Below are 24097 nucleotides of genomic sequence, written 5' to 3' on the forward strand. Positions count from 1 at the left end.
ACAAAGGTCAGCCAAGAAACCTGCTATAATTTCAACAGTGCTGAGATTTCCTACTAGTAGATACTACTGTCCGTTTACCCCTGAAGCATTTAACTTCTGCTGCCTCTGCACTGCAATTTGCCTTTAAGATGTCCCTTTGCAGTGATTTCTGTGACTATTTAATCCAAAATATATCTTTAAGCTAGGTTATAATTCCATCCTCTTTGAAGCATCTGCAACCAATGTGAGCAGTAGTAAAAAAGGCAAGAAAGTGGTTGGCCTTCTCATATATATGAGACAATCTACTGCTTACTCTTCTTCAAAATCACAACAAAGGTTAACACATAGGAAGTTTTGAAAACAAAAGTTATTACCATGCATCTTGAGGTCTGATGGTTACGTGACAGTGTCTTGCCAGATTTTTAAAGAATTAGAAAAGGTCAATACCATATCAAAATGCTTCCAACACCTCCATCTATTGGTTTCCAGGGCTGCTATGCCCGAAAGTCGAAGAGAAAGGCACTAAAGTTCAGCACCTGGAGCAAAGCCCAGGCCATATCCTGATCTTTCAGCAGCAATGGGGCAGTGCGGGTAAAAGCAAAAAAAAAAAAAGGCCTGGCAATAGCAGGACATGGCCCAAGACCTGGCCAAGTACCAAACTCAATACAGATTCTAGAAGTTTACATCATTCCACAGAACAGTTTTATGCAACTTCGAAACGGCATTGATTTTCCTTCACACAGGAGGTAGAGGTCAGCAGCAGAAGCAATCTAAGAAATGATTTTCCATCCTAAACAAATGCCTAATCACTGCTCCCAATGAAAAAGAAACATTCTTCATGATCTCATGACAAATTGTTATATCTATAAGAGAATAGACAAATAAAATGACTTTAGTTCTACATAAGCTCTGAATGATGCAAAATAGAGAAATCAATTGTCTGAATAACAATTTTCAACTCAAATTAGCTGCTTCAAAATGAGTAGCCTGCATCTCATTAAAGCATTCAAATAAATGTTACGAACAATAATCCTGCCTTTGAAAAAGACAGTTTTGACTCAATTTTGCAGATTTCCTCTGGAGACTGTGATATCACCAAACCCTGCAAGGGTTCTCAATATACAGTAGTCCCCATTATCCATAGGGAATACCTTCCAAACCCTGCAGTGGATGCCTGACACCGTGGATAACTGAACCCTACATACACTGTTTTTTTCCTCTTCATACATACTTATGATAAAGTTTAATTTATAAATTAGGCACAGTAAGAGATTAACAGTAGCTAATAAAAAACATATACTCAAAGCTACACAAATGTGATCTCTCTCTCTCAAAATATCTTATTGTACTGTACTCATCCTTCTTCTTGAGATGATGTGAGATGCTAAAATGCTCAGTGATGAGACAAAGAGAGGTGAATTTGTGCCACAGCATGAAGCTACTATTGGCCTCCTGATGATACATGGATAAAGAGGGACTACTGTACTCGGCTTAAGGAACCCCACAGGCTACAACTTGTTTTTAAATATGTCTAAAGTACAAGCTGGAGTTGAGATTTCATGTTTTGAAAACTCAAGGAACACTCTGGATCCAGCCCATATATTCACAGCCAGCTCCTACTCTTCTAGTAATGCCCTAGTATAGCATCCACCTCCTCTTTCCTGCCACCCGTTTCCTTCCTTAAGTAACATGACCCTTCAATTCCAGTTAGGGACCCTTCATGCCCCCAGTTAGGGACAACTAGAAACAAGACTGTAAGCTAGCACTTTCTTCGTATGAGGTTTAAAAACTACAGTCTTCAGGGTTAGGGACTGTCTCAAAGTTGTGTTCAGAACAACTGTCCCAGTGTCACCACATGTTTCTGCAACCATAAGCCGCTCACTCCACACAAATGTTTCATGTAACCAAAGAACAATGGCATAAATGCAGGGTACCACTGAGATGTAAGATGGGGACTGGGGAGCTATCTGAGCACTGGAATGTTCTCCTCCCAAGGGCTAGATGTGCCACCTTATTATAAAACACTTAGGCTTACAGCAGCTCCAGGCCGACCTCACTGAGCAGGTTCAAGGGTCTTTCTAACCCCACTGAATACTTTGTACTTCTGGAGTCAAGAATCATCCCTCATCCGGTTCTACCACCCAGTTCCAAAAGAAATGCTGTGAAAGTGAAGTGAGGGAACTCCAAAACAGGAATAAAAAAGGAGGTAGCGAATTCACAATGAAGGTTTCCATTCTGCAGTTTTCTCTTCTAAAGCTACTTGAAGAGATACCACCTGTAATGAAGTAAATTCTCTGGGGGACATTTCCTAAAGAAAACTACTCCCCTACAAATATTTCAATACTCAACAATTTCTTCGTAGTCAAGAATATTAAAATTAACTTAAGTATGTGTATAAACTAAAAACCTGCTACCACGTAAAAATCCTGGCCTTTATACATAAGAAATCCAAAAGTTTCTAGGGTTGAATTTGAGTTGTATAACATCCTTACAAGTTCAGTCATTTTGCCTGAAAATGTGTAATATGTAACTATATTTGAATGAATATGCTAATGCTGACATTTTCTATTTGGGGAAAAACATAGCTTCCATCTGCAGATTGCTATAATTCACCAACAGTGAGCCTGAACCCTGCCTTTTCTAGTTTCCAAGTTCACAGAAACTCAAACCTATTTCTATAAGGAATTGTCTGGGCACAGAGTGAATCCCAAACATTTTACCAGACTTTAAACCACCCTTGCAACTTAGAAATCCTAAAGGTTTCTGTGGTTCCAGGTATAATACCATCATCCCTGGTCTGCTTTTCTCTTTTCTACCCTACTTGTCTGAAACTCATCAGCTGAGAGTTCTTATAGCTAGTTGTGCCCAGTTCTACCCCTCAGTCAAGTTCGGATTTTTCAACTCTTCTTTTAAGCTACTTCTCAACTTAGTATCTTCAGTGGTCATGTGGATCATAGCAAATTTTATTTGGATTCATCCTATGAGATATCAGTGTTACTTCTGTCCTCTCTGGTTTTCTAAGCCACAACTGAATTTGAAGTTCATTCACCAAATTCCAGTTTCGTGTCTGGAAGTTTTGCAGCTCTCGGTTCATTTGAGAAGCAGAAATGACTAACATATTCTGAGCATAATGAATGATCACCATACCATTTCAGCGGCAGCAGCTCTGCCCATTTCTCTAGGTTCTTTGATGACTTGTCACTCAGGTAACCCCCACCAGGGGAGTGGTCCTTCAAATCCCTATCATTACCTTTTTTATAGTATTAACATACTTTAAACACATATTCAAGGTAATGAACAGAATGCCTAAGAGAAAACAGGTATTTCGCCATGCCTTCCACTGCATTAACTCCATAACCACCACTAGAATCCACAATTAATGTTTTTGACACCTCTGTAACAGTCTCATCTCTCATTAATCAAGGGAGAAATAAAGACTCTCTCTCTCCTGACTCCCCCATAAAATCTGTAACCGTGCCAGCACAGACGAGAGAAAAACTCTCACACTGTGCAATCGATTCCAGAAAGGCCAAAATGCACACACAGCCTCGGAAAACAGCAATGCCCTTTCAGTCGCCACACAAAAACATGAGCAGCTCCACCAGGCCTTCACATTTACACCACTGTCTACAAGGTAGAATCTTTTGTTAAATGTTCTACTGAATTCATGGGAAATGATTAAAGGATCAAAAAGTCTTTGTGGTAAGATAATGTATTTTCACCTCTAAGTACCACAGCATAAACCCAGGACAGGTTGTTAATGAGTCTTCAGCAGATGTGCTTAATGTTTCTAGATGACATGAGAGCAGAATACATACACAGTTGCCCTCATCAAACTTGGTCCTCCAACAGTTCTAATATTGTTTCATATACTATCAACTGAGATACCACAGACAAAAGAGTCACATCGCTACAGACACCTAGATTTTCTTTACTTTTACAAGTCAAAATGATACACATAAACCCACACCTTTTCCAAAAATGAGCAGTTGGTTTTTCTTTGAGCCATAACTGTTCAAGCTCAGTTTTAAAATCTTAGTAAAATTCAACTCCACCCAAAAGATTCCTAATGACATTTTAATATATTGCACTTATATATCATTACTAGTAACTACACTCTAAAGAACATGTTCATAGTCAAATTCAAAACAGAACTGAACTGATTCAACATGGAGAATTTTTTAATTCCTTGATTATTTACTTTTGGTGACTATCATTTCTTCTTTAAAGATTAGTTTGTCCTAGAAGCCAGTTATTTTAACTAGAACAGTATATTTACATGGCACAGGGTTCTTTCCCACCAGGATCTTTACTTATTCAGAGTTACCAATCATGAAAAATGTTCGTTCACACTAGTGTCAAGCTGAAGGAAGCTCAAGTAACAAACTGGTATGTACTGTAAGAACTCATTTTTGTTGAAATCAGATACATATTTGCAAATGTTCATGCACATGTGCAAGTATCCATACATGCGTGTATTCAACATGTGCACAAGCATATGTACACACAAGTTGACAATAGATCTCTCTGGACATGGGATTATGGCACTTTTGTTCTTCTTTACACTTACATTTTTAGTACAGAAATTTTTAAAAATACAAATAGTACTTTAATAAAGGACAAAGATTATTATTAAAAAAGTACTGACTGCTCACTAAGTAGAAGGCACTACATTTCTAGTATCACTGTATAATGTACAATAAAGGAATCACATTGTACATGTTCTCCAATGTGTAAATGTTTCATATTATTACCCTGTATAATTACTATCAAAATAGTAATTATAGATTTAGAAAAAGAACTGTGTATGGTAAAAAAAATGAAAGTGTATCTATACTGCCTCCAACACCATTCCCCTTCTGCCTAGAGCTAACTACTTAAGGTGTGTACCAATCAGGCCTTTTTGTATCACCCACTTATGTGGTAAGGTTTTGTGTTTTTTTAGTTATGTGGAATCACGGTATACTGACTGTTCTATGACTACTCCTCCTCCCCTCATCCCTTTAAGGATATGCTTTGGAACTCCTACATCAGTTTATATAGGACTTTCTGAGGCATTTCTTTCTTTTAATGGCCCTATGGTAGTCCATACAACACCATATTATTATTTAAATCATTCCCCTATTGATGGACATTTAGGATGCTGCCAAGTTTTTACTGTTATGACCAGTTTCACTCCAGTAAAATATTATACAACTTTAAACACATGTGCAGATATTTCCCTAGAATAGTTTCTCAACAGAATTGCTGGGTCAAAATATATGTACATTTAAAAATGAGAGAATTTTGGTATTTGTTATCAAAAAGTTATACAATTTACACTCTCATTAACAGTGTATGACAGTGCCCATCTTTGCTAAAAAATGGGTATATATTTAGTTTCAGTCAATGTGTTTGGTGAAAAGTTGTTTCATTTTCCTAAAAACTGGAGTGAACTTGAGTATCTCTTTTTTTTTCTTTTGGTATCATTAATCTACAATTACATGAAAAACATTATGTTTATTAGGCTCCCTCTTCTTTTTTATTCATCACTTACCTTTCTTTTTCTGGGAAATGCCAATTCATAACCCTCTGCCACTTTTTGTAGTAGGTGTCTTTTTCTTACTGGTTTTTAGAAGTCCTTTGTATATTACGGATATTATATAGTAGAAGCCTTTTTATCTAATGGTATTTGGAAAAGTTGATTAGTTCATTGAAAAGGTCAATTAAGGTGAACAATCACACACACAAAAATGCACAGGACAAACATTTCATTTATCTTTATTTCATTTTATCAGCAGTAAATGTGCACTGATTCATCAAACTTCTGATACAGAGCCAAGAGGCCAAGACCTTTTCCTTTAGCTCCAGGGCCACTGATTGTAAAGTAGTTTAAACTGAATTCTTCAGGCAGTGCAGAACTTCAAAGAAATTAAAAGATACTTGCAAAGCAAATGAGTGAAGAACCCTTTAGATTTTTATATTTATTTTATACAAATCTTTTATCATTGTCTTACCTATACCTAATTGGACAGTAATAAGTTGCTTTCATCAACTCTTTCTAAAACAATTTGTTTTGCTATAACTACAATATCACTATCACCCAGCTTCACCAATAATCCATGAATTTTATTTTTTACATCTCTTATGCAATCCACACCTCCACCCATCATCCCCTACATAATTTAAAGTAAATCCCAGACATAAAATCCTTTGATCTGTAAATTTTCAGTAAAATCAACTTCAATTTCCCATGACAGGCATACCTTGTTTTGTTGCACTTCACTTCATTGTGCTTTGCAGATACTGCTTTTTTCACCAATTGAAGGTTTGTGGTAACCTTGCATCAACCAAGTCTATCAGCACCATTTCCCAACAGCAATTGGTCACCATGTCTCTGTGCCACATTTTGGTAATTCTAGCAATTTTTCAGTCCTCCATAATTACTGTATGTGTTATGGTGCGCTGTGATCAGTGATCTTTGATGTTACTATTGTAACTGCTTGAAGGGGGCGCTACAAACCACACCCACTTAAGAATAAGAACTTAATAAATGTGTGTGCTCTGACCGCTCCACAAACCGGCCATTCACCAGTCTCTTCCCTATTCCGAGACATGTTAATCTTGAAATTAGGCCAATTAATAACCCTACAATGGCCTCTAAGTGTTCAAGTGAAAGGAAGAGTCAGTCATCTCTCGCTTTCAATCAAAAGCTAGAAATGAGGAGAGGGGCGGAAGATGGCGGCGTGAGTAGAGCAGCGGAAATCTCCTCCCAAAACAACATATATCTATGAAAATATAACAAAGACAACCCTTCCTAGAATAAAGACCAGAGGACACAGGACAATATCCAGACCACATCCGCACCTGAGAGAACCCAGCGCCTCGCGAAGGGGGTAAGATACAAGCCCCGGCCCCGCGGGACCCGAGCGCCCCTCCCCCCAGCTCCCGGCGGGAGAAGAGCAGGCAGAGCGGGAGGGAGACGGAGCCCAGGGCTGCTGAACACCCAGCCCCAGCCATCCGGGCCAGAGTGCAGGGCGCTCGATACTGGGAAAACAGGGCAGCAAGAACAGTGAGCAGGCACTGGAGGCTGGGCGACAGAGGACATAAGAAAAGCGCGTGACCATTTTTTTTTTTTTGCTTTTTTGCTGCTTTGTTTTGGCGAGTGCTTTTTGGAAGTCTTAAAGGGACAGGGACCCCAATACTAGGGAAACAGGGCAGAAAGACCGGTGAGCAGAGGCCTGAGGCTGGCACCGGAGAATAAAGAAAAACGAACGACCACCTTTTTTTTTTTAATTAAAAAAAAATTTTTTTTTTTTTAATTAAAAAAAATTTTTTTCTTTTTTTTTTTTGTGGTCGTTGTTTTGTTTTGGCGGGTGCTTTTTGGAAGTCTTAAAGGGGCAGGGCGGGTCACTTAATCCAGAGGTAGGGAATCCGGGAACTCTGGGCACTCTAACCCCTGGGCTGCAGGGAGCAGGGAGGCCCCTTACGGAGATAAATAGCCTCCCAGCAGCTCCTGCTCCAACGCGACTCCACCATTTTGGACTAGCTGCCCGAGCCAGGCCACGCCCACAGCAACAGCGGAGATTAACTCCATAGCAGCCGGGCAGGAAGCAGAAACCCTGTCTGCGCGCAGCTGCGCAGCACAAGCCACTAGAGGCCGCTGTTCTCCCAGGAGAGGAGGGCCACAAACCAACAAGAAAGGAAGTCCTTCCAGCCGTCACTCGTCCCAGTTCTGCAGACTATTCCTATCACCATGAAAAGGCAAAGCTACAGGCAGACAAAGATCACAGAGACAACACCAGAGAAGGAGACAGACCTAACCAGTCTTCCTGACAAAGAATTCAAAATAAGAATCATAAACATGCTGACAGAGATGCAGAGAAATACGCAAGAAAAATGGGATGAAGTCCGGAAAGAGATCACAGATGCCAGAAAGGAGATCGCAGAAATGAAACAAACTCTGGAAGGGTTTATAAGCAGAATGGATAGAATGCAAGAGGCCATTGATGGAATTGAAATCAGAGAACAGGAACGCATAGAAGCTGACATAGAGAGAGACAAAAGGATCTCCAGGAATGAAACAATATTAAGAGAACTGTGTGACCAATCTAAAAGGAACAATATCCGTATTATAGGGGTCCCAGAAGAAGAAGAGAGAGGAAAAGAGATGGAAAGTATCTTAGAAGAAATAATTGCTGAAAACTTCCCCACACTGGGGGAGGAAGTAATCAAACAGACCACGGAAATACACAGAACCCCCAACAGAAAGGATCCAAGAAGGGCAACACCAAGACACATAATAATTAAAATGGCAAAGATCAAGGACAAGGAAAGAGTGTTAAAGGCAGCTAGAGAGAAAAAGGTCACCTATAAAGGGAAACCCATCAGGCTAACGTCAGATTTCTCAACAGAAACCCTACAGGCCAGAAGAGAATGGCATGATATATTTAATACAATGAAACAGAAGGGCCTTGAACCAAGGATACTGTATCCAGCACGACTATCATTCAAATATGACGGTGGGATTAAACAATTCCCAGACAAACAAAAGCTGAGGGAATTTGCTTTCCACAAACCACCTCTACAGAACATCTTACAGGGACTGCTCTAGATGGGAGCACTCCTAGAAGGAGCACAGCACAAAAGCTAGAAATGATTAAGCTTAGTGAGGAAGGCATATTGAAAGCCGAGATAGGCTGAAAGCTAGGCCTCTTGCACAGAACAGCTAAGTTGTGAACGCAAAGGAAGAGTTCTTGAAGGAAATCAAAAGTGCTACTCCAGTGAACACACAAAGGTAAGAAAGCAAATGGCGTTATTCCTGATATGAGTAAAGTTTTAGCGGTCTGGAAAGAAGATCAAACCAGCCACAACATTCCCTTAAGCCAAAACCTAATCCAGAGCAAGGCCCTGAGTCTCTTCAACTCAAGGAAGGCTGAGAGAAGTGAGGAAGCTTCAGAAGAAAAGTTTGAAGCAAGCAGAGGTTGGGTCATGAGCTTTCAGGAAAGAAGCCATCTCCCTAACATCCCTAGAGCCATCCCTAAAGTGCAAGGGGAAGCAGCAAGTGCTGATGGACAGAAACTACAGCAAGTTATCTAGAAGATCTAGCTAAGATCATTAATGAAGGTGGCTACAACTCAACTGATTTTCAGGGTAGACAAAACAGCTTTCTACTGGAAGAATACGCCATCTAGGACTTTCATCATTATAAAGAAGTCAATGCTTGGCTTCAAAGCTTCAAAGGATAGACTGACTCTCTTGTTAGGAGCTAATGCAGCTGGTGACTTTAAGGTGAAGACAATGCTTATTTACCATTCTGAAAAACCTAGGGCCCCTAAGAACTACGCTAAAGCTACTGTCTATGCTCTAGAAATGGAACAACATAGCCTAGATGACAGCACACCCATTTACAACATGACTGACTGAATAGTTTTAGCCTACTGTTGAGACCTACTGCTCAGAAAAAAAGATTTCTTTCAAAATACGACTGCTCACTGACAACACACCTGGTCACCAAAGAGCTCTGGTGGCAATGAGCAATGAGCTTAATGTTGTTTTTATACCTGCTAACATCCATTCTGCAGCCCGTGGATCAAGGAGTCATTTCAACTTTCAAGTCTTATTATTGAAGAAATACATTTCGTAAGGCTATAAGGGGCCATAGAGAGTCTTCTGATGGATCTGGGCAAAGTACATTGAAAATCATCTGGAAAGGATTCACCATTCCAAATGCCGTAAGAACATTCATGAGAAATGGGAAGAGGTCAAAATACCAACATTAACAGGAGTTGGGAAGAAGTTGATCCAACCCTCATGGATGACTCTGAGGGGTTCAAGCCTTCAGTGAAGGAAGTAACTGCAGATGTGGTGGAAATAGCAAAAGAACTAAAATTAGAAGTGGAGTCCAAAGATGTGACTGAATGGTTCCAATCTCATGACAACACTTTAATGGAGAAGGAGCTGCTTCTTATGGATGAGCAAAGAAAGCGGTTTCTTGAGATGGAATCTATACCTGGTGAAGATGCCATGATAATTGTTGAAATGACAACAAATGATTTAGAATATTACATAAAGTTAGTTGATGAAGCAGCAGCAGGGTTTGAGAGGACTGAATCCTCTTTTGGAAACTGTTCTACTGTGGGTTAAATGCTACCAAATAGCATCACATGCTACAGAGAAATCTTTCATGATAGTAAGAGTCAGTTGATGCAGCAAACTTTATTGTCTAATTTTAAGAAATTGCCACAGCCAGCCCAAACTTCAGCAACCACCACCATTGTAGGGGCCGGCCTACGGCCGAGGCTGAGTCCCACTATGGCTGAACACCGCCCTTCCACTCTAGTTGACCAATGCCCTAAGGTGGCGCACGCTTCCTGGGCGCCACCCTGCCTGGTTAGGTGGCATTAGCATAAGGAAGTTGCTCCTATAGGCTTGATCACCATAGGCCAGCTTCCTTTATATAAGGCATAAGCAGGAAAGAAGCACTCACTCTCTTTCCCACTCTCTCAATCTCTGTCTCCCTCTCTCCCCTCATTCTTCTTCTCATTCGCTCCCCCCGGCTGTTGCTTCTTCTCACTCACCTTCTCCCGGCCTTCCGAGCAACAATAAAGAACTGAAGTGAACCAGGTCTGTGTACGTATCGCTGTCGTCACCGCAACAAGGGGCGAACGCGGTATCTGGTGCCGAAACCCGGGAATTTTTCTCCAACCACCCAGAGGAGAAACTAGTGGACGCAGACGCCATAGAGCTTCTTACCCTGAAGCAGTACCTGTGGACCCCGTTCGGAAGGATTGCTCGGGAAGGCGCCTCAGATGAGAAGGGTGAGTGGACCAACGAGCAAAGCAAATGTAGGAGTAGGAAAGGAGATAGCAAGCGGCTGTGGTGGGGATTTCTGTTTTGTCTGTCCGTCATAGTGTTCTTTGTTGTACTGTTTTGTTTTGTCAAAAATGTTATGAAAAGTTAGGGCGCCAGTGAAAGTTCGCGGGATAGCGACGAAGCCAGGAAAGTTCGCGGGAAAGCGACGAAGCCAGGAAAGTTCGCGGGAAAGCGACGAAGGAAAGTTCGCGGTATAGCGACGAATGCAGGTTAGCGATAAGAGTTCCCTTTACCCATAAACTTAGAAGTAGCCTTTTATCCTTTAATCGCTAACATGGGATCTGAAGAGTCTCGAATTAGAGTAGAAGAGCCTTTGAGAGCACTCCTGAGGGCCAACGGAACCTCATTAAAAACAAAAACCGCAAGGGCTTTCCTCCACACGGTGGAGAAGCATGCTCCGTGGTTCCTAGATGCAGGAAGAATCACTACCCCCGTGTGGGAAAAGTTAGGCGAGGATCTGCGCAGCGCAGATCGCAGGGAGCCGCTCCCGGCTGGGACGCTCCCCATATGGGGGCTGGTTAAGAGCTGCCTAAAGGAGAATAAACCTAGTTGTAGAGAAGCCATAAGGGAGGGAGAGGAGATTCTTGAGGAAGTGAAAGAGGAAAGAGCCTCTGCGAGAGCATCTGAAAGTGGATCTACACAGGGGGGGTCCTCTGATGAGGAAGAGGACCAAGAATTATCAGGAGAAGAGTTAGAGGCTAGGGCTGCTCAGAGAGGACATCGGCCCACATTGTGCTCCTCACTGAGCCGACTGAGAATAAGCAGAGAGGAAGGAGAGACTAGCTCAGCCCCTCTTCCCAATAAGAGCAGTAAGGTAGAAGAGATTGTGCCAACCGCCCCAGATTATCCATTTTGCTCTCCAACCTATAGAGCAGAGCCACCCCTTTACCAGAGTTACTCATATTGTGGTGGCCAGGGGTGCCAAGAACAATTGGGCAAGGATAGATGGAGGGAATGGCTAACCATGGAGGGGAATGCAGTCTTCCCAGTAATAGAAGATCCAAACACCCAGCAAAGATACCATCAAGCCCTAGATTTTAAGCTTGTTAAAAGCCTAAAGGAAGCTGCCATCACCTATGGAGTGCAAGCAGCGTTCACTGTGGCCATAGTGGAGTCATTAGCCACTCAGAATCTAACACCAGATGATTGGGCTAATGTAGCCAGAGCATGCCTTACTGGAGGTCAGTACCTGCTATTCAAAACTGCGTGGGCAGAGCTTTCTCAAGACACTGCCCGGCGCAACGCTGCCGCAGGGAACAATCAGTGGAACCTGGAGATGCTAATGGGCACAGGACCTTACCTAGGACAGCATAATCAGATAAATTACCCTCCTGCTGTGTATATGCAAATAGCTACAGCAGCTGTCAAGGCCTGGAAAACACTCCAGGGCATTGGTGATTTACAGGGTCAATTATCTAAAGTACTCCAAGGACCAAATGAGCCTTATGCAGACTTCTTGGCAAGGTTGATGCAAACTGCAGGCCGTATATTTGGAGATGTTGACACAGCAATGCCCCTAGTAAAACAGTTGGCCTATGAGCAAGCAAATAAATGGTGTAAAGAGGCTATCAGACCTTGGAAAAATAAAGATTTAAATGTGTACCTCAAAGTTTGCAGGGACATCAATGACACTGTAGTGCAAGGACAGGTAATGGCTGCAGCCATAACTCAGGGACTGCAAAATGCGCGCAGCAGGGCTACCCCTCCCAGGGCATGCTTCTATTGCAAGCAGATGGGTCATTTAAAGCGAGATTGCCCGAAATTAGGCGGAGGAGGAGCCAGTGTAACCAACATCCAACCACAACCGAGATTATGCCCCAGATGTAGAAAAGGAAACCATTGGGCAAGAGAGTGCAGATCAGTAGTAGATGTGGAGGGACGCCCACTACCCCCGCAACAGGCAAAAAACGGGAGGCTGGGCCCCCCACCTCAGGGCCCTCAAATGTATGGGGTGATCCAACAAATTCCCAGGACACATTTTCATCTGACAGATCAAGGATCCAGCTTGGAGTTGAAGAACCAAGGAGAGCCACCTCAGGGAGCGCAGGAGTGGACATCCGTGCCACCACCAGACTCGTACTGACTCCCGAGATGGGAGTCCAGTTAGTAGAGTCAGACTTTAAAGGACCATTGCCTAAAGAGACAGTGGGACTTCTATTGGGCCGGAGTTCCACAACTAAAGCAGGATTAATAGTACACCCAGGAGTTATTGACCCAGATTATGAGGGAGTAGTAAAGATTATGGTCTCCTCCCCAAGAGGCGTTACAGCCATTAATTCTGGAGACCGCATTGCTCAAATTCTTATGCTTCCTAGTAAGCATAGACAATATGGGAATAACAACATGAAAAGAGGTCAATCAGGATTTGGATCATCTGGGGCCCCTCTGACCTGTCTCACATTAGAGCTGGGAGACAGGCCTATGCTTGTCCTAAAGATTAGAGATAGGAACTTCTTAGGACTATTAGACACAGGAGCAGATCGCAGCATTATAAGGGAAGATGAGTGGCCAAAAGATTGGCCTTTAAACCGAGCTGCTCAGACTTTAAGAGGGCTAGGCATAGCCCAAGCCCCATTATGTAGTGCTGCCACACTCCCCTGGAAGGACCCGGAGGGACATGAGGGAGTAATTCAACCTTATGTGCTGAACATACCGGTGTCTCTCTGGGGAAGAGACATACTAACCCAGATGAATCTTAAACTAACAACAGAAACCTTCTATAGTAATCAGGCAAAGTCCATTATGAGGAAGCAGGGCTATACAGGAGCCGGAGGCATAGGAAAAAACCTGACTGGCAGAGAGACACCTATCCCACTTTCAGGAGTGGTACCCAGTAGGGTTGGAGGCCCAGGACTGGGTTTTCCCTCGGGGCCATTGAGGGAAGACAGCAATTAAAAATACAATGGCGATCAGAGGAGCCCGTGTGGGTTCCTCAGTGGCCCCTTACCAGAGAGAAAAAAGAAGCAGCCCACACATTAGTGCAAGAGCAAATTGCCGCAGGGCATCTTCAAAGTTCTACTTCCCCATGGAATACACCCATATTTGTCATAAGAAAGAAGTCAGGAAAATGGAGATTGCTGCATGATTTAAGAGCTGTAAATAATCAGATGATTCTCATGGGATCAGTGCAATTAGGTTTACCATTGCCTATGGCCCTGCCAAAAGATTGGAAATCAATTGTAATAGATATCAAAGATTGTTTCTTTTCCATCCCTCTTCATTCTGAGGACTGTAAAAAGTTTGCCTTCACTGTACCAGCCATCAACCACGATTGCCCAGATGAGCGGTATGAGTGGAAAGTGTTGCCACAAGGCATGGCAAATAGCCCTACTATGTGCCAGTTGTATGTGCATGAGGCCCTGGCAGAAGTTAGAAAAAAGTTCCCTGATGTAATTATCTATCATTATATGGATGATATTCTCTTATGTCATGAAAAGAATAGTAAAGTAGAAGAAGCCCTCTGCTTCTTGCAAGCACACTTTAAGATATGGGGCCTGGAACTAGCACCAGAGAAAATACAGGCAACTTGCACCAAACAGTATTTAGGAATTAAATTGGAAGATACTATTGCTAGGCCATTAAAAATAACCATAAGAACAGATCAATTAAAAACCCTTAATGATTTTCAAAAACTACTTGGAGATATAAATTGGGTAAGGCCATTCCTAAAGCTTACAGATGAAGAGCTCAGTCCATTATATGAGACACTGAAGGGCGATTCTGATTTATCATCTCCGCGCTCTCTCAGTAAGCAAGCCAAGGAAGCCTTGAGCCTAGTCCAATCCCGCTTGCAGCTTGCCCAGGTAGATAGAATAGACTATGGCAAATTGCTATTCCTTATAGTGATACCCAGTAATAATAGCCCAACAGGGGTACTTTGGCAGGAAGGGCCAATTCTCTGGGTATATCTGGCCCACTCTCCAGGAAAAACATTAAGATGGTATCCTCAGAGTATAGCTGATTTGATCATCAAGGGAATCAGGACAGCTATAAAAACATTTGGGATTCCCCCAAACATGATAATAACGCCTTATACTGCTGAGCAGATTGAATGTCTTACTGCATGCTGTGATGCATGGGCTGTTGCTTACACCATCACCAATGCTTCCTTTGACAACCACTACCCAAAACATCCTTGGCTACAGTTCTGCCTCTCTAATCCCGTCATCTTTCCTAAAAACACAAGATGTAATCCCATACCCAAAGCCAAGGTGGTGTTCACTGATGGGTCAAAGAATGGCATTGGGACTGTGGTCACTGGTGACCAATCTTGGACATTCAGTTTTCCAACCACTTCAGCCCAACAAACAGAGCTGTTGGCTGTAGCACAAGCCTTTACGCTTTTCTCACAGGAACCTTTTAACCTTTTAGCAGATAGTCAGTATGTAGTGACTGCTGTGTCCATCTTAGAGAATGTAAGTTATATTAGCCAGTCTTCCCCCGTTGCCAACATTTTTAGAAAGCTACAACAACTAATATGGACTCGATCAGAACCTTTCTTTATTGGACATGTAAGAGCCCACACTTCCCTCCCAGGACCCATTGCTGAGGGAAACAGACGTGCCGATGCCCTGACCCGTGAGTTTAACATCTTAGCTCTATTTGACCCTGTAGAACAAGCTGCTCAATTTCACAAACAATTCCATGTCAATGCACATACCCTTCGCCTAAAATATAATATTACTAGAGACCAAGCAAGAGCCATAGTAGTCAGTTGCAAATGGTGTGTCACACTCCTACCCTCCATCTCAGAAGGAGTTAATCCAAAGGGGCTACTCCCCAATCACATTTGGCAAATGGATGTTACCCATATTCCAGAATTCGGTAAGATGAAATATGTCCATGTGTCTGTAGACACCTGCTCAGGCATCATTTTTGCCTCTTGCCATACAGGAGAAAAATCTAGAGATGTCATATCTCACTGCCTCCAGGCATTTTCGGCCTGGGGAAAGCCCAAACATTTAAAAACTGACAATGGGCCAGCATATACATCCCAATCGCTCCTCAGCTTTTTAAAAACAATGGATATCACCCACACCACGGGCATTCCCTATAACCCTCAAGGGCAAGGCGTGGTACAGCGCGCCAACCTGACCCTTAAAAATGTTCTCTATAAACAAAAAGGGGGAATAGGGGCAGACTTCAGATCCCCCAGAGACAAACTTAACATCATATTGTTCATTTTAAATTTTTTGACATTGGACAAAGATGGCCACAGTGCAGCAGAGCGGCATAATCGCCGTTCCAGGCCTAAAGACATGCCCGCAGTTATGTGGAAGGATGTATTGGAAGGATCATGGAAAGGCCCGGATCCAGTGTTAATCTGGAGCCGAGGCTCTGTTTGTGTTTTCCCACAGGACCGAAACAATCCCATCTGGGTGCCTGAACGCCTGACACGGAGAGTGGCAAGACCAGAACCGGAAGTGCGAGATGCCGATGCCACTGATGCTCATCCTGCTACTGATTCTTCAGCAGGCGATAGCGGAACACAGAGAACTATGGGTTCTGGTGAAGGCTTGGCCTATTCCACTCCCAGTGACTGAAACTGCACATACCTTTCCTGCCTTTTTCTCTACCTATAGTACACTTAATCTCCCATATCTGCCTTTTGACAGCTCTATGTGTTACTGGCATTCCTTTCATAACCTCTCTAAAGCTGCCAATCTGTCCAGGAAATTAGGCAAGATGTTATCCACCAATTGGTCCAGTGAGTTTGATGTGCTCACCACTCAGCTATGGCTAGAAATATTGAATGTTAGTCCCCAAAAGTTAGAGGCGCTGTCTGTAGCTCAGTTTGCTGAAGCCGTGCTAAATGCCACCAAAGCCTGGTCAGGCATGGGTGTTCTGTTCCATGCAATGGCAACATCGGAAAGTGCGGGGGATGGCTCTGGTGCAGGCCATGGCAGCTATAGAAGAAGGCATCTCCCCTAGGGTGTAGCACAATATGTTGGACCAGTAGTCAAAGACGGGTAAGATCAGGAGGTACGCATACCAACCTAAGACAGGGCGCAGACCTTAGCTGTCTGTTGCCTTATGACGGGTAAGGATGCTGCACCTCCCTGACAACCTAAGACAGGCATGGTCCCCGAGCCTCATTGTGCTAAAAAACAAAAAAGGGGGAGATGTAGGGGCCGGCCTACGGCCGAGGCTGAGTCCCACTATGGCTGAACACCGCCCTTCCACTCTAGTTGACCAATGCCCTAAGGTGGCGCACGCTTCCTGGGCGCCACCCTGCCTGGTTAGGTGGCATTAGCATAAGGAAGTTGCTCCTATAGGCTTGATCACCATAGGCCAGCTTCCTTTATATAAGGCATAAGCAGGAAAGAAGCACTCACTCTCTTTCCCACTCTCTCAATCTCTGTCTCCCTCTCTCCCCTCATTCTTCTTCTCATTCGCTCCCCCCGGCTGTTGCTTCTTCTCACTCACCTTCTCCCGGCCTTCCGAGCAACAATAAAGAACTGAAGTGAACCAGGTCTGTGTACGTATCGCTGTCGTCACCGCAACAAGGGGCGAACGCGGTAACCATGATCAGTCAGCAGCCATCAACATTCAGGCAACCCCTTCACCAGCGAAAACATTACAACTCATTGAAAGCTCAGATGATGTTTAGCATTTTTTAGCAATGAAGTACTTTTAATTACAGCATGTACATATTACCATTAGACAATACTGTTGTACAGACTACAGTATAGAATAAACATAACTTTTATATGCACTGGAAAACCAAAAAACTCAACTTTGACTTGCTTTATTGTGAATAACTTTATTGTGGTGGTCTGGAACCGAATCCACAGTATCTTAAAGTTACTCCTGTTCTCATTTTATCAAGTTATGAAATATGAAAACAAATTGTATGTTTACAAAAACAATCACCAGTATACATAAGTTCACTAATAAAAGTATCTGTGGTACTGGTGGGTCCACAGGCATACTGGCATACTGGAGACCAACGCACTAAAAGCAAGTGTTCAGTACAAAGAGTATTTTACAAAGGAAATGAAGAGCATCATTTAATGTGGTGAGTCAGTTAAGTGGAAGTCAATTAATGCTTCCACTTCATATGCAGAAGCTATTTTTCCCCATCAGTCACTTGCCTTTTTAACTGTTACACTTGTCTTATGCCTTCAAGAAGTTTTTTTAATGTGTACTTAGATTTTTAAAACACATTCTTAATTTATTTTTGTGTATGATGTGAGGCAGGGAGCCATTTCTTTCCAAATGTACAGCCAACTGTCCCAGCTCAACTTCCATTTTCAACATCACCCATAGGGCATCTAAAAGAACTTAAGTGTCAACTTGTAACTGACAAAAGAAGCTGTGCAAATAAAATAATAGACCAAAAGTCTAAGTTCAGCTCGACACTCAAACCACTGTGTATTTAAAGGTTTGGGAGCAAGATCAACAGCATTGACACACCTGGCTCTGTCATTACTTCTCAGGGTCACAGTATGATACCCAAAGGACATCACTGCTGCATAGGCCTCATACTGAATCACACTAGTTGCCATACCTGTCAATTTACATTTACTCTGAAATAACTCACACATATCAACAACAGAATCAACCTTCCCAACTCCCTATCCATTCCTTAATGCTGCTCCTAGACCACGGTGTTCTGTAGCTTAGTAAAGAAAATGAATATGCTCTTCCGAACCACAATTTCCCATGGAAATGGAACTAAAAGGTACTAAAAGTCAAGGTAAAACTCATTAGATTCCCTTTATAACATAGAGACTCAATAATTTATATGGCTGCTTTATCTCTGGGCCAACTTTTTCTCTTAAGGACCAGAGTGTAATAGGCTTTTAGAGCCATAAATTCTGTTTCAACTCTGATATTCTATTTTGAAGTCAGCCATACACTACATAAATGAATGGATATGGCTGTGTTCCAAAAGAAGTTTATTTATTTACAAAGCAGGCAGTAGGCAGGATTTGGCCACCAGCAGTATTTCACTGGTCCTTGCCTTACACCGGTAATTGATGTTTTTCAAATAGGAATACACTACCCTAGGTGTACACTTATTTGAGAAACTATGGTGACACTGAAAGTACAAGTAGTTATTTCAGTACCGCCTCACAGAAATGAATAATCCCCAAATTAATCACTACCCTTTTCCTGTTAGTTCTTCTGAAACCATGAGCACATACATTTTTCAACATATAAAATTTTAAGTCACCTTAGAACTAGTATTCATTTTTAAAGATAATTAAAATGAACATTGAGTAGCTACTATAAAAAGAAAATACAGTCTGGCCGTACAAATTCAACCATCTTTTATTCATTAGTTTGATAATCAAGTGAGCATAAAAAGCCTACTAAATACATGGTCATGACTCTCAGTTTCACTACTGAAGATGCAGAAGTAATCTTTCAAAATACATTTAAATGAGAACATAAATTTGTTCTTGGATTACTTACCAGAAACCTTAATAAAAAAACTACACAGCTTTGCCAAAATATTTTTAATTTAGAAAGTGAAACCGAAAATTTCCTTGGCACATCTTTTGTCAATTTAATTTTAAAATGTTAGCATTTCACTTGACGACCTGATAAGGCAGAGATTATATTTTTAAGGCACAAAAGGATGGCAGCCATTTTACTACAGTGAGAGCATGTGTGAGTATATATTCACACTCTAAGCCATCAAGGCCATTTGTTCACACAATACATTGGAGCTCCAGAATTGTGGAAAAAGTGACTAAAGAAAATTTTGAAAGAAAAATATTTCCCCTTACAAAAATATTGGGTATTAAACAGAATAGCAAGGAATAAAGTTAAATAAAAAAGGTACATAGGACACCCTGACACCTCATCCTGTGAAGAGGATGACGACAAACTACAGACTAGGAGAATATACTTGCAAACCACAAAGCAAACAAAGGACTACTCTTTAGAATATATAAAGAACTCTCAGAACTCAATGGTCAAAAGAAATCCAGAAAATTGATGAAAAAAAAATACATGAACTGAGATGCAGGGATGGCAAGCACATGAAAAGATGTTCAACATCATTAGCCAGAGGGGAAATGCTCATCAAAACTAGGACAAGGTATCATTGGATATCTATCACGATGGCTAAATAAAAAACAGTACCACTACCTCATGCCAGCAAGGATGAGGACCACTCACACATTGCTGGTAGGAGTGTAAAATGACAGAGCCACTCTGGAAAACAGTTTGGCAGTTCCTCATAAAACTAAACATGCAACTACCATACAATCAGCAGTTGCACTCTGGGGCATCTATCTATCCCAGAGAAATGCACATTTATGCCCACACAAAATCCATTACACGGTTGTTCACAGGAGCTTTATGCTCATAGGTTTGAAAAAAAAAAAAACAGGAAACAGCCAGACGTCCTTCAATGCAAGAATGGTTAAAAAAAACTGTAATACATCCATACCATGAAATACAACTCAGCAATGAAAAGGAACTATCTATGCAAGACACATTCCCTGCATGAATCTCCAGGGCATTACGTCAAGTGGAAGAGGAGGAAAAAAAAAATAAAACCACATTTCAGAAAGTTACAAACTGTATGATTCCATTTATATAGCATCCCTGAAATGACAAAAGTATAAGCATGTTACACAGGTTAGTGGTTGCCAGGGGTCAGTGAGGGATGGAGATGGCTGCAGCTATAAAAGAGCAACAGGGATCCTCATGGTGATGAAATCATTCTGTACCTTGACTGTGGAGGTCACAAGAATTCAAAGGTGTTAACACAGCAGAGAACTAAATACACACACACAAAGGAGTACATTTAAATCTGGTGATCTCTGAATCAGGTGGATGGAGAGTATCTATTTCAATTTCCACGTTGTGATATTACACTATGGTGATACAAGATTTTCCCATTGGAAAAAATTAGATAAAGGGTATTGTTTCTTACAACTGTATGAATATCTACAACTAACTCAAAATAAATAGTTGAAAGACAAAGAAAGAAAAAGACTGTGAGACCAGCCAGTGACGGAAATGGAAAACCAAAAGCTGTTATTTTTGCTTAAGTCTCAGCAATTGAAAGCCAAGGAGAGGAGTATGGGGGGAAAAAGGAAGGCCAAGAAGATTCTATGGCCTACAATTAATACAATCATCTCCCCCTCCCCTATGAAGCTTTAACATCTCCATAATTTTGTTTCTGTCCTGGATTTCACTGTTGCTGTTAGTAAACTGTACATGCATCTATCTCTCCACAATCCCCACAATCCCCACCATCCCAGACTATATATTCATAGGGTAGGGACTGTCTTCTTAACCATCATATTCTGGTAGCCTGGCACAAAATGAGTGACATGAAGAGAAAAACTGAATAAACAAACGAATGAATGAATGAGATGCCTGCAGTCTTGTGAAGTTGCTAGTCAATTCCAGTTTCAAAGCAGTATATACACATTGCCTTACAAATTTCTAAGTCATGAACATTTTTTAAAAAGCAGCAACCACACATTTCACTTGCAAGCAGAATTTAACAATACCTGATTTTTATAAAATGCTCTCCAATTTGTAGACTTCCACATATAGTAATTCATTTGATAAGGATGAATTAAGAATTATGTATATATGAATTCAAAGTAGTATATGCAGATCTTCAAGAAAAACATTCTAAACAACCGGTACAACTAAGGATTTATGGCACAGTCTTAATGCAAGCTGCATCATATAATCATATTTTTTTTTCAATGTAAGAACAAAGAATTCAAATTATTCAATTTGGGGGACTCATGGACCATCCTGCCAACCATTGCGACACTTTTACAGATGCAAAAGAGACAGGCAAAGTGACCAGTTCAAGGTTATACAACTATCTAGAGCTGGAACTGGAACCTGAGCCTCTCCCAATTCATTTCTCATCTCAATGAACTGGGTATATAATACTCTTTCTCCACCCACCCCACCCCTATGCAAAACACTTAAAAATCTGAATGACTTATTCTTCAAACAGGGCTTTTAGGGGGAAAAAAACTGAATTTACCCAAGCTTTTATGGTTGTATTACACCTTCCGTAGATTTTTCAGGTGTCAAATTACTTCTCCTATCAGAACAATAAGGTACTTTATTCTATGGTGTGCAAGTATACTAACAGTTTAATGTTTCATCCTCCACCCAAATAGTAGAGAGAGGGTGTTAATTCTAACAGGAGTTTTAGTGTCTTTCATTTCAGTGTTCAGTGGAAAAGATGAGCTATTTTACAATTCAGGGAAGAGACCTTACACTATTAAAATCTTCATTGATACATATACTGACTGAGGGTACTGTAATTGAATCTCCACTTGCATGCAGCTTTACGTATCAAAAATAGTTAACTATTTGTTAGAGGCAAAATAAAACTAAAGTGACAACCAACTACTGGGAGATGGGGATTTAATGAGGTTAAATCTCCATTATGCAGCAACATGTTACTAAGCATGAATTTAGAGGTCCTAGAATTAAAACACTAGAGGAACCTTAGCTGTGCTCTATGTAGTCCAACATCCTCATTTTTGTAGACAGGGAAAGAGAAGCGTTGATTCAACCATTAACCAATAAAGCAGACTACTTCCTTTTTCAAATGTATTCATTTAAATGCCATTTTGTCCTTATTCTGCATCTCACCGTCGTTTCTTAGAGCGATGACTGATTTCTTAAGGTGAAATGAGCGAAGGGAACAAATTCATTTCAAGAGAATGAAAAAAAAATGACTTTGAAGGAGGAGATGCTGGAGTGAAGGGGAGAAATGACGTCCTGTTTAAAATATGTAACCCCTTGATGGGGGTTAGGCAATGAATCATATTCTCCTCGATTTTTCTATGTGCTATAGACATCAGCCACAGTTCTTTCTGGAGGGCACTCAAATGAGAGGAAGAGGAAGTGAATAAAGCTATTGCTAAATATACAGCACCCACTGAGGACAGGGATGTAGTCAGAAAAAACAGGAAAAAATAAAAAGCATACTTCTGCTAGAATCCTGACGTTTTCTTAACTCATCTAAAGATACGGAAGCTAAGAGGATATCGGAAGCCAGGGCATACTTCAAATTCGAAATGCGGATGATTCTAAGGCCAGAGAGACCCCCGAGCCCTCGGATACTGGGCGACTCAGAGGGGACAAAATGGAGTTGAGGTCTAGGGACGCCCTAAAGGTCGTTTGGAGGTCTGGCAAGCACTTGATATGTTCCTTTGGAAAGATTCGTGGCAAAGCCTAGTACCCCGGTCAGAAAGATGCTTCTGGCTGTCGGGGGGCAGGAAGAGGCAGGCCAGCATCTCAAGGACCCCAGCCTTCAGCCAAGGAGAAGATACAGAGATCTCGGGGATCTTCCCGTCCCCAGAAGTAGGCGGGCGGGTAGATGGCCCGGGTTCAAGAAGAAAGCGAACGAATTCAGGGAGCTGGAAAGTCCTCTCAATCTCCTCCAGGCTCAGGCGTGGGAGGGTGGCATCGTTAGCGCTGGACCCCCGGAGGCCGACGGCACAGGAGAGCCAGGGCCGCGGCCGGAGTTACTCACCGTTGGCGCTGCCCACCGCGTCCTCACAGCCGGCCGGCACCTAGCACACGGGAAGCTTACGGAAAGGAGCCGCGTGTCGGCTGCCGCTGGGGCGAGGAGGGGCGCGCCGCGCGGGCCGGAGAAAAAGCCGCAGAGGCGTGCGCGCACCCTGAAGGCGGGCGGAGGCGGGGCGAGGCGCGAGCCCGGAAAAGACGCGCCCCGAGGGGCGGGCGGAGCGGGGCTGCGCGGTGGTGTGGCTGCGCCGGCCGAATCGCGGGCGGCTGTCGCCTCGGCCCACCCACGCTCCCGCCTCCCCTTGCCCCGAACGTCACTGAAAAGGCGGAGCCGAAAGGGCTTCTAGCGGCGAGGGAGGGGCGCTGCGGGTGCGCCGAGACCGCTAACGGCTCCCTGAGGGCTTGTCGCAGGTTCTAGCTCCTGTTTCCGAATCGCTGCTGGGCTGTTGGCTGCGTAATCAAGGGTTGCCTGAAGGTCTTTGTGCCTATCTGATCTACGCTAGGTGCAGAACGCGCCCACGCCCGCACCTGTGCTTGCTTTCCAGGAGGAAAGTTCCCCACGGGTTATCGTCCAGCCGCTCTTTAAAGATACTCATCTCTGGACTTCACTGCTCTTCCTTCACAGAGAGATCTTAACATTCTGTAATAAAGACATTCCGCTCTTCCAAGCCAAAGTGAATGCCTCTTGCATTTATCTCGCCGCTCCCACCCACTTAATGAGATCTCACTAGGGTGCCGGATTTTGACTTTCCTACCTTCTATTTCCACCACAGCAAGAGAGGCCACA

The 24097-nt window shown here is 42.5% G+C and overlaps 1 protein-coding gene across 5 annotated transcripts in view; it reads right to left on the reverse strand.

Moving 5' to 3' along the window:
* The window catches only part of ACSL4 (acyl-CoA synthetase long chain family member 4), a 103794-nt gene extending 80250 nt beyond the window's left edge, over positions 1-23544 (reverse strand). For 3 of the 5 annotated variants that reach the window (XM_057496120.1, XM_057496118.1, XM_057496119.1), the window contains exon 1: positions 23318-23544. The gene's annotated coding sequence lies outside the window, so the exon portion shown is untranslated. The remainder of the gene's footprint in view (positions 1-23317) is intronic. The other 2 variants (XM_057496121.1, XM_036912613.2) reach the window with 2 other exon arrangements.
* Between the last annotated feature and the right edge of the window lie 553 nt (positions 23545-24097).

This window comes from Manis pentadactyla, chromosome X (genome assembly GCF_030020395.1).
Source record: "Manis pentadactyla isolate mManPen7 chromosome X, mManPen7.hap1, whole genome shotgun sequence".
NCBI classification, from domain to species: Eukaryota; Metazoa; Chordata; class Mammalia; order Pholidota; family Manidae; genus Manis; species Manis pentadactyla.